Source organism: Parasteatoda tepidariorum, chromosome 10 (genome assembly GCF_043381705.1).
Source record: "Parasteatoda tepidariorum isolate YZ-2023 chromosome 10, CAS_Ptep_4.0, whole genome shotgun sequence".
Lineage (NCBI taxonomy): Eukaryota > Metazoa > Arthropoda > Arachnida > Araneae > Theridiidae > Parasteatoda > Parasteatoda tepidariorum.
Window position 1 is genome coordinate 42,694,357 of NC_092213.1, and position 10,840 is coordinate 42,705,196.

The following is a 10,840-nucleotide window of genomic DNA, read 5'->3' on the forward strand; positions in this document are numbered from 1 at the left end:
AAAAAAATGCATACTTTTCTTAAACATATTTTTGAAAACCATGTTTTTAAAAAAAACATGCACACGTTTTTTAATATTTTATTAAACAATGGCTATAAAAATGACTTATACAAATTTTAAAAAACCATATTATTTAAAGAAAATCATACTTTTCTTATACTTTATTAAACAATAGCTATAAAAATGACTCAATTTTTTTTTAAAAATCATATTATTTTAAAAAACATGCATACTTCTCTTATACTTTATTAAACGATAGCAATAAAAATACTACACTTTACTAAGTGATAGCTATTAAAATGACTTAAACATATTTTTTTCTTCATTTTCTTAAAATAACTTTTGTATGCTTAAAAAAAAATGTATTGCATTCCAAAGGAAAATTTCTCTAACTCATGTTCATTTTTCAGACTACTCAGTATATGTTTTATTCAGCCATATTAAAGATGACTTCCGTATTTATTAGATGCCAGGTGGCATTATGACAAACATAATTAAGGATTTAAATGCAATTTTCATCCCTGCTCTCATTGTTATATTTCTCATAACAGCTCGCCTGGAAACATTAAGTTCGTGAAAATTTCCACAAATGAATTTCATATTTTTAAACCCGAATGGCTTGTAAAAATTATTTATTTATAAAATAATGAAAGAAAGCAGAACTATTATAATCACATGTTAAAATCACTTATCTTGAAAGTTCTTAACGCAATTATAATTTATACCTAAGAATTAAACAGCGAGATGAAAATTAAAAAAAATATTAATACTTTTCCGACAATATTATTTCTATTTTGTAACTAGGGATCTTATTAATAGTAGAATAAACATAAACTAAAATAAATTATAAAAACATGTAAATAAAGCTGGGAATTCAATGGATCAGATTTTTTTAACAGCCCAGAAAAAGTATCTGTGCAATCTGTAATTTCTTTACAAGAAACGAATTAAAAAATTGTTACGAGAAAGATGATATTTATTTTAAGAAAGGAAATCTAAAATGCAAAGCATTATTAATACATTTCATTAAAACATTTCATTAAAATAAAAATTAAAAAGCAGACTAATTAATGAATATATGTAATAATAATAATGAAAAATATTTATGCTAAGCATTTAATAGAAGTCCAAAAAAGGAAACGGGTTATGGGCTTAAATTCGTTAAATGAGAAACTTCAATAAAAAAAGACAAAATAAGGTATTCTCTATCAAAGAGATATTGACAAATTTTATTTTCAGCAAACAATAATTGGTTAGTACTATATATTTCTGTGTAGCTCGTAGAAATCGCATAACCAAAATAGAAATTTAGATTTTTGAATTTTCTTTTTCAGTTTCTTAAATTCATAACGGTAAAAAATTTACAAACTAAAACTTTAAAATTACTTATCTATTGAAAAGTATTTTGTAATATCATATTGGAATAAAAAAAAATCAAACGTTTAAATCATATTATTAGAAATCAATATAAAAAAGTCGTTCGTTCAATAATAAATACAGTGTATAAAATCGTTTGCTCAAGAAATAAATTTATTACAATTTGTACATTACAATAAAAAATTAAATTATTTTCTGGAATTTAAATTACTTAACATTCATCCAATAATTTATTACTCGTTTTTTTGTATAAAATGTATATTCTTACATTTAAGATTCGATGACATTTTCCCGCGAATACGGGTGAGAAATACAATTTATCGTTTGCTCAAAAAACTGTGTTCTTTTGCTTGAGGTAAAATATTTTTTTAAAAATAAAATATCACATACCAGATCATCTTTAATATTATTAACTACTTTTGATTCAATAGTTTGTGAATTGTGCTAGACATAATACTAAATATTACCTAAGACAAAGTACATTTGACTAAACTTTAGCCTATAAATTAGTCTCATAGCCATTTTTATTTTATTTGGTATACTCTAATAATCTCTGTGTTTGTTCTTTTTTTATCATAATTTAATAAGCCTTTCAGACGTTTCAGTGAAATGTTTGTTGAAGTGCTTAAAAATATAAACGTAAGCAATATCTAAAAAAAGTCGTTTGAATTTTTGAATAGGAAAGAACAAACATACGTAACACACGTTTTCTTAAAAAAAAATCCAATTATGTTATCAGGTAACTGTTTCTGCCATCTGAACAATCAATCAGTTTCCCGCAGCAGGTCAAAAAAGGTCATTATTCAAGCATGCATTACATTAAGAATGGTATATGATCCCCCATTTACCCGCACTTTTTGCTGATAACACTCCATATCAAAGTACGTTTAGTGTAAAATAGCAGCTGTTTTGGCGAGCGTTACAAGACAGTTATCGATATATCTCGATTTGCCAACTGTGGAAGGAAGGAGAATTTCAACTTCCTTAGCGGCCGTTTTTGATTCAAAAAGTAACTAAACATTTATTCATTATTTAAACAAGGAATAAAATAAGAAAATTCTATCCTCGTGGCACAGTATTTAAGGTTCTTGTTATCAGATAGTAATGTGATGTCATTTTCGTGAATGACTTGTACCTCTAGATTTTATTTGATTGTTTCCATGCGATTTGTATTATTGTGAGTTTAGAAGCGAGTCAAAGAGTTTAATATGATGAATAATTCAAATCGATTATAAAGGTAAGTTTTGCAGTTTTTCTCTTTCTTTTTCAAATAGCGCATTCGTGTTTTACATTCTTCAAAATTAATCGAACTTAATAATAGTAAATAATATTGCCGTAATAAAATAAAATTTAATGAGATGATGAATTCGATTTCCTATTCATACGAATGTTGGAATATTAATTTTAATTCCAATTGTTTTCGCTGTCACTTTGATTGATTCGAAATCTGATGAGGGGAAAAAGATAAAATTTTAATGCTTACTTAACGCATTAAAAAAACTTTTCGCCAATTAAATAACTTTAAAACATTAGATTTTTGATTCCTTAAATAACATACAACTCAGTTAAAAAAAAATCACGCAGTTCTAATAGTATTTGTTCAAATAATTCTTAGTGTATTACTAGATTAAAAATGACATTGCTTCGAAGATATATAAGTAGGAAATAGAACTCGACATGTTTCAAGCGCTCAAAAACAGGCGCCCATTTTCAAGACTTGCCAGACTCGAATGAATTCAAATTTCAAATCATTTTTGTTTCTTCTCTTTCAAGTCTGGCAAGTAATGGAAATGAATACCTGTTTTTGAGCACTTGAAACAAGTCGACTGTCATTTCCTATTTATATATTTTTAAGCGAATTAAATTTTTTTTATTTATTAATATCTTACCGCTTCAGTATTTTGAGAATATTTATTAAACTCTTAGAGTAGTTAGCTCTTACTTTTATTTTTAATAACATTTAGAAATTTAAACATCGTTTTAAAAATTTGAAAACCTTTACTGCCGTTATCATTCGTTACTACCAGTGTTTCAAAAAACGCTAGTAAACACAACAACAACCTTAATAATATAACAACAGTGAGCAATAACAACTTTAATGTGTTCATAAACAATAGTAAATCATCATCAAAGTTATGAAATTTTCTTATTAAATGTCTCAGTGCCATTTAGGGCTATAGTAACGTAATTTTTTTAATCGATGCATATTTCTAGAAATTTTACTTTGAGTAATTCGAACTACTTTTGCCTTTGATTTCGAATTACTGAAAGTCCACAATATTAAAAAAAATGCGTTTGCGTTTTTTTTTCACAATTAAAAATATAAGAAGAATTCGTTAGCGCTTTCCACGTAATACACTTGCATCATTACTGAATTAAATTAATTTTACAGAATTATTTTTGTACAGATAGGATTTACATTAATAATAGTGTAAAATTGAGACGTGATGGCTCAGGGGATAGAGCGTTCACCTCCAATGAGGTGAACCGGGTTCGAATCCCACCAATGGCTGGTCGATACGAATCCGCATCCGACTTGCATCGACCACAGCGCTGATGTGAAATATCCTCAGTGGTAGACGGATCACGGGATAGAGTCTCTTTGCCGTCAGGCTAATCTTGGGAGGTTCTCGTGGTCTTCCTCTTCATGTAACGCACATGCGGGTTAGTTCTATCAAAAAGTCCTCCATGAAGGCAAAATTTCTCCCAATACTTGATTTAGGAGTTCCCTTGTCTTCTGAATTGGGTTCAAAATTACAAGGCTACGGCGTTGAACATTAGAAGTCGTAAACCCAAAAATTGGGTCGGCCGTTAAACGACTCTTATAAAATCCTTTATATAAAATAGTGTAAAATTGAAGTATTGAAATTTGGTACAAATTATAGTTTAATGCCGTTTGAGGTAGTAGTTAAAAATTGTCCCATCTCAGACGGAGTTGTTGGCCAGTCCTGTTTCAGGTGTTGAGTTTTTGGATTACTATAAGGGGGACCGGAAAGTAATGTCGTTAAGGTGCATTTGATTTTTGTTATCATGATTTTATTTTTTAGCAACCTCGTTAGGAACAACCTTTCAATGCCGGATCAAGAAAACATGAATCGGTTTTTAAGACTGACGAATATTTAATGCACCGAAACTACATTACTTTCCGGTTCCCATAAGAAAATTGAGTTTGAAACGCACAGATTTTTCTTTTATAAAAAATGTAACTAAGGTGACAATCGAAGAAAATTATATTTTTCTTTATTCAGTAAAGCATTTCTTTATGAAACATAAATTTCAATTTATTGGGATTGTAAAATTATTATTAATAATCTATGGCATGATAATAACAAAATCCGTTTAGAGTATGCAAGGGAACAACATTAATGTAGTGAGTACCACGCAGAAACATTAAGATTTAAAAGCACATCTGTGTAGGGAATATCGGGCAAGTCAAAATAGGACAATAGCACATACATGGCTGAATTGATAATACTCTCACCAATCCGATTATTATTAATAAGAAGCAAAGATTATTAGCCTTAACCACGTATCAAATAATTCGTATTCCATGCACTGATATTTTCCCTAATCTATCAAATATGAATTTCCCTAATGCCCGCCTGGGGAATGACCTCTCGTCATACAGGCATCTGAAGGGCAGATTTGTTGGCCACTCTTTCTAAACTAAACTAAACTCAGTGGCACGACAGCCCATAGAGGGCCAAAGCCTACTGTGCNCTTTTTATTATTGTTTCTAATGACGCAAGCTAAGCTCTCCAGTCAGTGGCTTTTTTGCGATCAGGAAAGGTGTGCCTTTCGTTTGCCCAAGCATGCTTGGTACTCATTTATCGAACCACTGAAAGGATGAAAGTCTGAGTCAACGTTGCCCGGCCTGAGGATCGAACCCAGCCACTCTTTTAGGGGCACCATATTATGTGAGCCAACGTTGCTCCCACAGTAAGAACAGATAGTACTGAGAATGAAAGAACATCCATGCCTAGCCCGGGATTCGAACCCAGAACCTTTATGATGGAAGGTCAGTTCCCTGACCCCTACACAGGCCGGTCGGCAACAAGAAAAATATATAATTAAAAAAAAATCTATCCCAACTATTCCTAATAAAATAAAGGAGTATTTTAAAAGATACATGTTGCATTTTATTTGGCGCATAAATTGTATTTTAAAATTTATTTTGAAGTCAAACTAGTTCATCGAACTAGCCAAGTCCACTGCCTCAAAAAAGAATACTAAGCATGTTCTTTTAGCTACGCCACCTGAAATGAGACAATTTTCGTCTAATTTCGAAACCAGATTGTTCCATTATTATTATAAATTCTTAATTTAATAAAATTAATTCCATACGAACATTTTTTATGCAAAATATTTTAATTTCTTGTATTACAAAGAATTGTGCATTTATAAAATTATCGAACTATTCCTTGAATATATATTGATAGCTGAAATTTCGTATTATTAGTCAGAATATTTTCTAAGAACAAGAGAGAATACAAATCAATAGCTTAAGGTTGTTGTTCCAACAATATAATGAGGCCATATAATGAAACGACATAATTTTACTGATCCTTAGTATTGTTTCCAAATAGGTACTTTACAAGCGACTATATTTTCATTTAGATAATGTCTTTCATAGAAATTATGGTGATTTCCATCATGATAAAGCCCTAAGAAATAAATTCAAAAGGTGACTTATCATTATTATACAGCTCCAAACCGCTAAATAAGTGATTTTCATGTTTTTTTAAAAATTACAGGCTAAATCTAATCGAGTTTTCAGGTCTAAAAAAAGTAAATCATTAACTGAGGAACATAGTGATAACAAGGTTCATTTTTTTAATGAGTGTGAAAAACACCAACTTTATATTGATCTCAAAATCCACTTTCACGAAAACTACTTAATTAAAACATTTGGTTTATCCATTTAATTTTTTTTTTCAACAAAGGCAGTTACAGCCTGCGTTAAGAGTTAAACTAACAAATTCTTAGAGTAAAACAAACACACATTCTCGTACACGAAGGAGAAAACTTCTCATGGTTAATTTAACAGCAAAGTGATTCTTAAGTATCATACGTTAGCTAATGAGAATGTTTTTTGCCATGTTTACGGCTAGTCTGTGTATGCTAAATAAAGCAGAATATACTGTACTGAGACACGTACGTTAGAATCGATTGCTCTGCCCCCTGGAAATTTTTTTCTCATACTCTACAATTTCTTATAGTGTTTTAGAGGATAATAATTTCAAGATCATTTAATTAATTTTATTTTGTAAATGAGCTTTTTCTATTTTTTCACTTACTCACAAATTTATTTATTAGTTCTGTAACTAGTACGAATAAATGCTTTTGACAAATTTTGAGCATCTCAGGAAATGTGACTTAATTAGGTAAATAAGGATACCTTGATCTGGAGTTGCTCAGTAACCTTTTCTGTTTCATTGCTTTCCCTTTGGCAGGCTAAATTTACTTAACCTTTTGATCTGCTTAAAGTTCGTAATATCGTTTTTTCTTCGAGCTGCATAGCCGATTCCAATTCTCATATTCGTAAACTTTATATTTAACGCAATTCAATAATTAAATTCTGCTTTCTATTATATTTACTAGATTTTTATTTGTTAGATCGTACCTGTGAGAGTGAAATTTTTCAATCAAAATTTCCACACTTCGACTAGCTACTAAACCTACGACTTACTAGATCTCTGTATCAGTCTTTTCCTGATTGCTTCGAGCAGGACTTATCGCACTATTATCTCCAAAATTTCCTAACAAGTATTATGGTCAATCAAAATTTCGACCTTTGTTCGACCAGCTCTATAGGGCTTAAATTTTAACTGGAGAATGTGTGGGAATACAAAATAAAGTTTTACTTGCTTTTAGGTAGCTACAAGCCGAATTTATTACCCTTCACCCAAAAGAATTCATCGCCAATTCACGTTTCGAAAATTTTCTGACTGATTAGAGTGCTAAAAAGAGCTACGTGCAAGATGAAAATATACGTTTCAAACGCTATCCACTTCAATTGGAATTCAATTGTCTTTTTTTATATCACAAAGCGAAATTTTTCGACATTTAAAATTTCGTCCATTTTCCTACAAGCCTGAGAACTCAATTTTCAGTTTGGAATTTAAGTCTGATTTTTGATTGGCGATAAAATTTACGTCACGTAAATTTTATCGCCAATCAAAATTTTAACTACTTCCCAGAATGAACAAACAATTAAAGAAAAATAGTAGTAATAATATAATTAAAGTACTTTGTACAACTAAATAAGATTCTTTTCACAGCACTAAAATATTTACTTTATTTTCTTCATATATAGAGAGAGCAGTCGGCAAAGAATTCTGTTAGGTTAAAAAACATTTCGCTAAAAAAGAACAAATTCTAAAAGAAGGAAAAATAAACAACTTAAAAAATAAAAATGCTGTTGCCAGTCATAGAATTTTTTGAAAGTTAACAACATAAATCAAAATAACACACAAGCGCAACTGGATCAAAATTATACAAGCGCAACTAGATCAAAATTATGATACCTGAGTGCTTGACGTAACAATAATAATAAATTAAAAAATTAAAATTTATTTTTTCCTGGTGGAATAAAAAGAAGAAATAAATTTGTTCTTGTTAGATGACCTAAAACGTAATACGTAAGGCGCATTACTTTTGAAAGCGTGGGAGCAATTTCCAATGGTGATAAAATTTTATTGCTCAAATGATGCCCCGAACATTTTTTGTTTTATTTATGAAGAAAAACAAATATTTTACTATTTTTAGTTTATTGAAAAAGCTTAGTATTTTAACTTTTTATTAGTTCCTTTTTATTATTGTTTCTAATGACGCAAGCTAAGCTCTCCAGTCAGTGGCTTTTTTGCGATCAGGAAAGGTGTGCCTTTCGTTTGACGAGCACCACAAGGGTGAAAGTTCGTTAGCTCAGAACACATCGAGCAGATGGCAGCACCACTTATTCGCTAGGTCACTTTCTCAATTTAGACGTAGATCTGAAGGGGAAGGAAAATTTCTCCAGATCCTTGTGTCCATGGTACTTTTCAGCGACCGACAACAGGACTTTTCGAGTCCACAGTTTTGCGAACTCGTATATCGCATGTACTCAGTGCTGCTTAACAGAGTCCAATATTGATTTCCGGCCAATCCGGACAGGAGTCTGATTCTCTAACCTCTGGGCTACCACGTTCTTCTTTTTTAAATATTTGAATAATGAAATATTTTAAAGGTAGTTTCATTGTTTGCGATACTTTTCTTTTGCTAAATAACAAATAAATTTTTCATTTTAGTATCGATACCGCAGTGTTACGGAAACTTATATCCGTTGTTATAAAAAAAAATAACTCTACAGCTAAAGAAAAATATCTCTACAGGTTTGCATCAATAAACCAACATTGAGAAGGAAAAAAAAATCCCACGTTTTATTTCTATTCCCATTTCCACAATTAATATCTTTTACAACCTTTGAGACAAAACATCAAGTTATTTAGTTGTCAGCTGCAAATCGTAAAACTTACTTTCAATGATAAATTACTATACTGCGATTACTACAATAAACTTGTCAGTTGAAGTCTAAAGATAACTATCAGCCATAAAAAACAACAACTTATAACTGAAATTCCGATTTTTATAATATTTAGATAGCTAGTCTCTTTCCAACAGACAAAATGAACATTTTAGTGAAATAGAGCATTTATGAGTTAGTAATAAAATTATTATTGATGGCGAATGATACAGGTTATGCAGATTTATAGCTTTTCATATACTTTCAGAACTAATTTTCATATAGTAACAGAACTTTATAACTGAGATACTGTAAGTACTAAATTTATTCTCCGGGATTTGCAAAAGTATGGCATTTTTTTTTCTGCTTTGAAATTAGCCATTCAGATATCTATAGATAGAACTATGTTATTATTGATCTGTCAGTTGCATATGTTATTTTAATTTATTATCAGAGTTGAACATGCGACCCGTTTTTGGGTTTACTACTATCAATGTTCAAATCAATTGCCTTGTAATTTTGAACCCAACCCAGAAGATAAAAGAACTTCTGGATCAAGCAATGGAACAAACGTGCTTTTTTGTAGGACTTTTTGACAGAACTAACATGCGTTTGCGTTACATAAGAGGAAAACCACGAAAAACTCTCATTGCAGGTCCGTTGGTAAGGGGATTCTAACCCATGATCCGTCTACCTCTTAGGATATTTTATGTCAGAACTGAGATCATTACAAGTCTTTAGCAAAATTCACATCGACCAGTCAAGTCTTGGGATTCGAGTTTGGGTCACCGGATAGGGACACGAGCGCTCTATTCCCTGAGCCACCAGGATACCGTCCCAGAGTATTTTTGTTATTTTAAAGGGGGAAGGAGTGTGGTATTTGAGAACGTTTAAGAAGTGAGAAGAGCCTTGTTAGCCCAGAGGATAGAACGATGTCGAGGACCTTGTCCTATTTTTTCGAACATGCGTTGTTCTGGTTTTTTTAATATGATATTCTATTAACTTAAAATTACTTAATTTTAGTTTATTACTTAATAATTTCTAAATTCTTTATTTTTTTAACATTTAAAATTTTTTCTAAATCTAGTTGTCTTTACTACGAAGCTTCAAAAGTGGTTTTATAGTGTTTCTTTTTTTAAATTGAATTTTAAGCATCTTACTTTATCTTCCAGATTTCCCGAAAAAAAATTTAAATAATCAATAAATTTTAAGTTTCCGCAAATTACCAAACTCCGAATAGATTACCATATAGTCGTAAATGTCTTACAAAAGAAAGGCAACCGAACATAATTATTTTTTCAAATAATTAAGCTTCTAAAAGTCGATATTCCCTATGTAGAAATTTAAGGAAAAAATTTGCATTCACTAATTTTAATTAATAAAATTAGCAAATTGTAAGTAACAACGCTGGTAAACTATGAGTCTAGAGTTTAATGTTATAAGAATGGCTCGATATGTCTTCAAAGTTTCAAAATTTTAAAACAATGCTTTTAAAAATAGAATACTATTCTTCATCTCAAATTTGTTATTAAAAGTTTGGGCAAAAGGAAAAAAATTGCATATCTTATTTCTAAATAAGTTAGAATTAGCAAACCATAATTAGCAAAATCTAACAAACAATGATTGTAGAATAATTTGTCATTTAAAAGATATCTTGGGATATCTTATTTTATTTTGAAAAATAATTTTGCAAAAGAATAATATTCTTCTTCTAGAATTTATTTTTGAACAATTTTTAAAAATTAAAAAAGACAATATTTTGCGAAAAAGAATTAATTTTTCTTTTGCATTAGATTGCTGGCATAGTTTTCTAATTTTCGGTAGTAAATTTTTTCTTTAGTAAAAAAATTAAATCAAGCATTAAATTAAGACTAAATTAAAAATTAAATTAAAAATTAAATTAAAATTAATTTTAAAATTAAATTAAAATTAACTAAAAAATGAAATAATTTTTCTTCAAAT

The 10,840-nt window shown here is 29.8% G+C and overlaps 1 protein-coding gene across 5 annotated transcripts in view; it reads right to left on the reverse strand.

The window, feature by feature from the left end:
• LOC107437698 (uncharacterized) overlaps window positions 1-10,840 on the reverse strand; it is a 63,611-nt gene that overhangs the window by 22,114 nt on the left and 30,657 nt on the right. Inside the window, exon 1 of one of the 5 annotated variants that reach the window (XR_006225569.2) lies at window positions 2,074-2,383. The exons of 2 other annotated variants lie outside the window; for them this stretch is intronic. The gene's annotated coding sequence lies outside the window, so the exon portion shown is untranslated. Of the gene's footprint in view, window positions 1-2,073; window positions 2,384-10,840 lie in introns of those variants that run through there. 2 more of the 5 variants (XR_006225570.2, XR_011637911.1) reach the window with 2 other exon arrangements.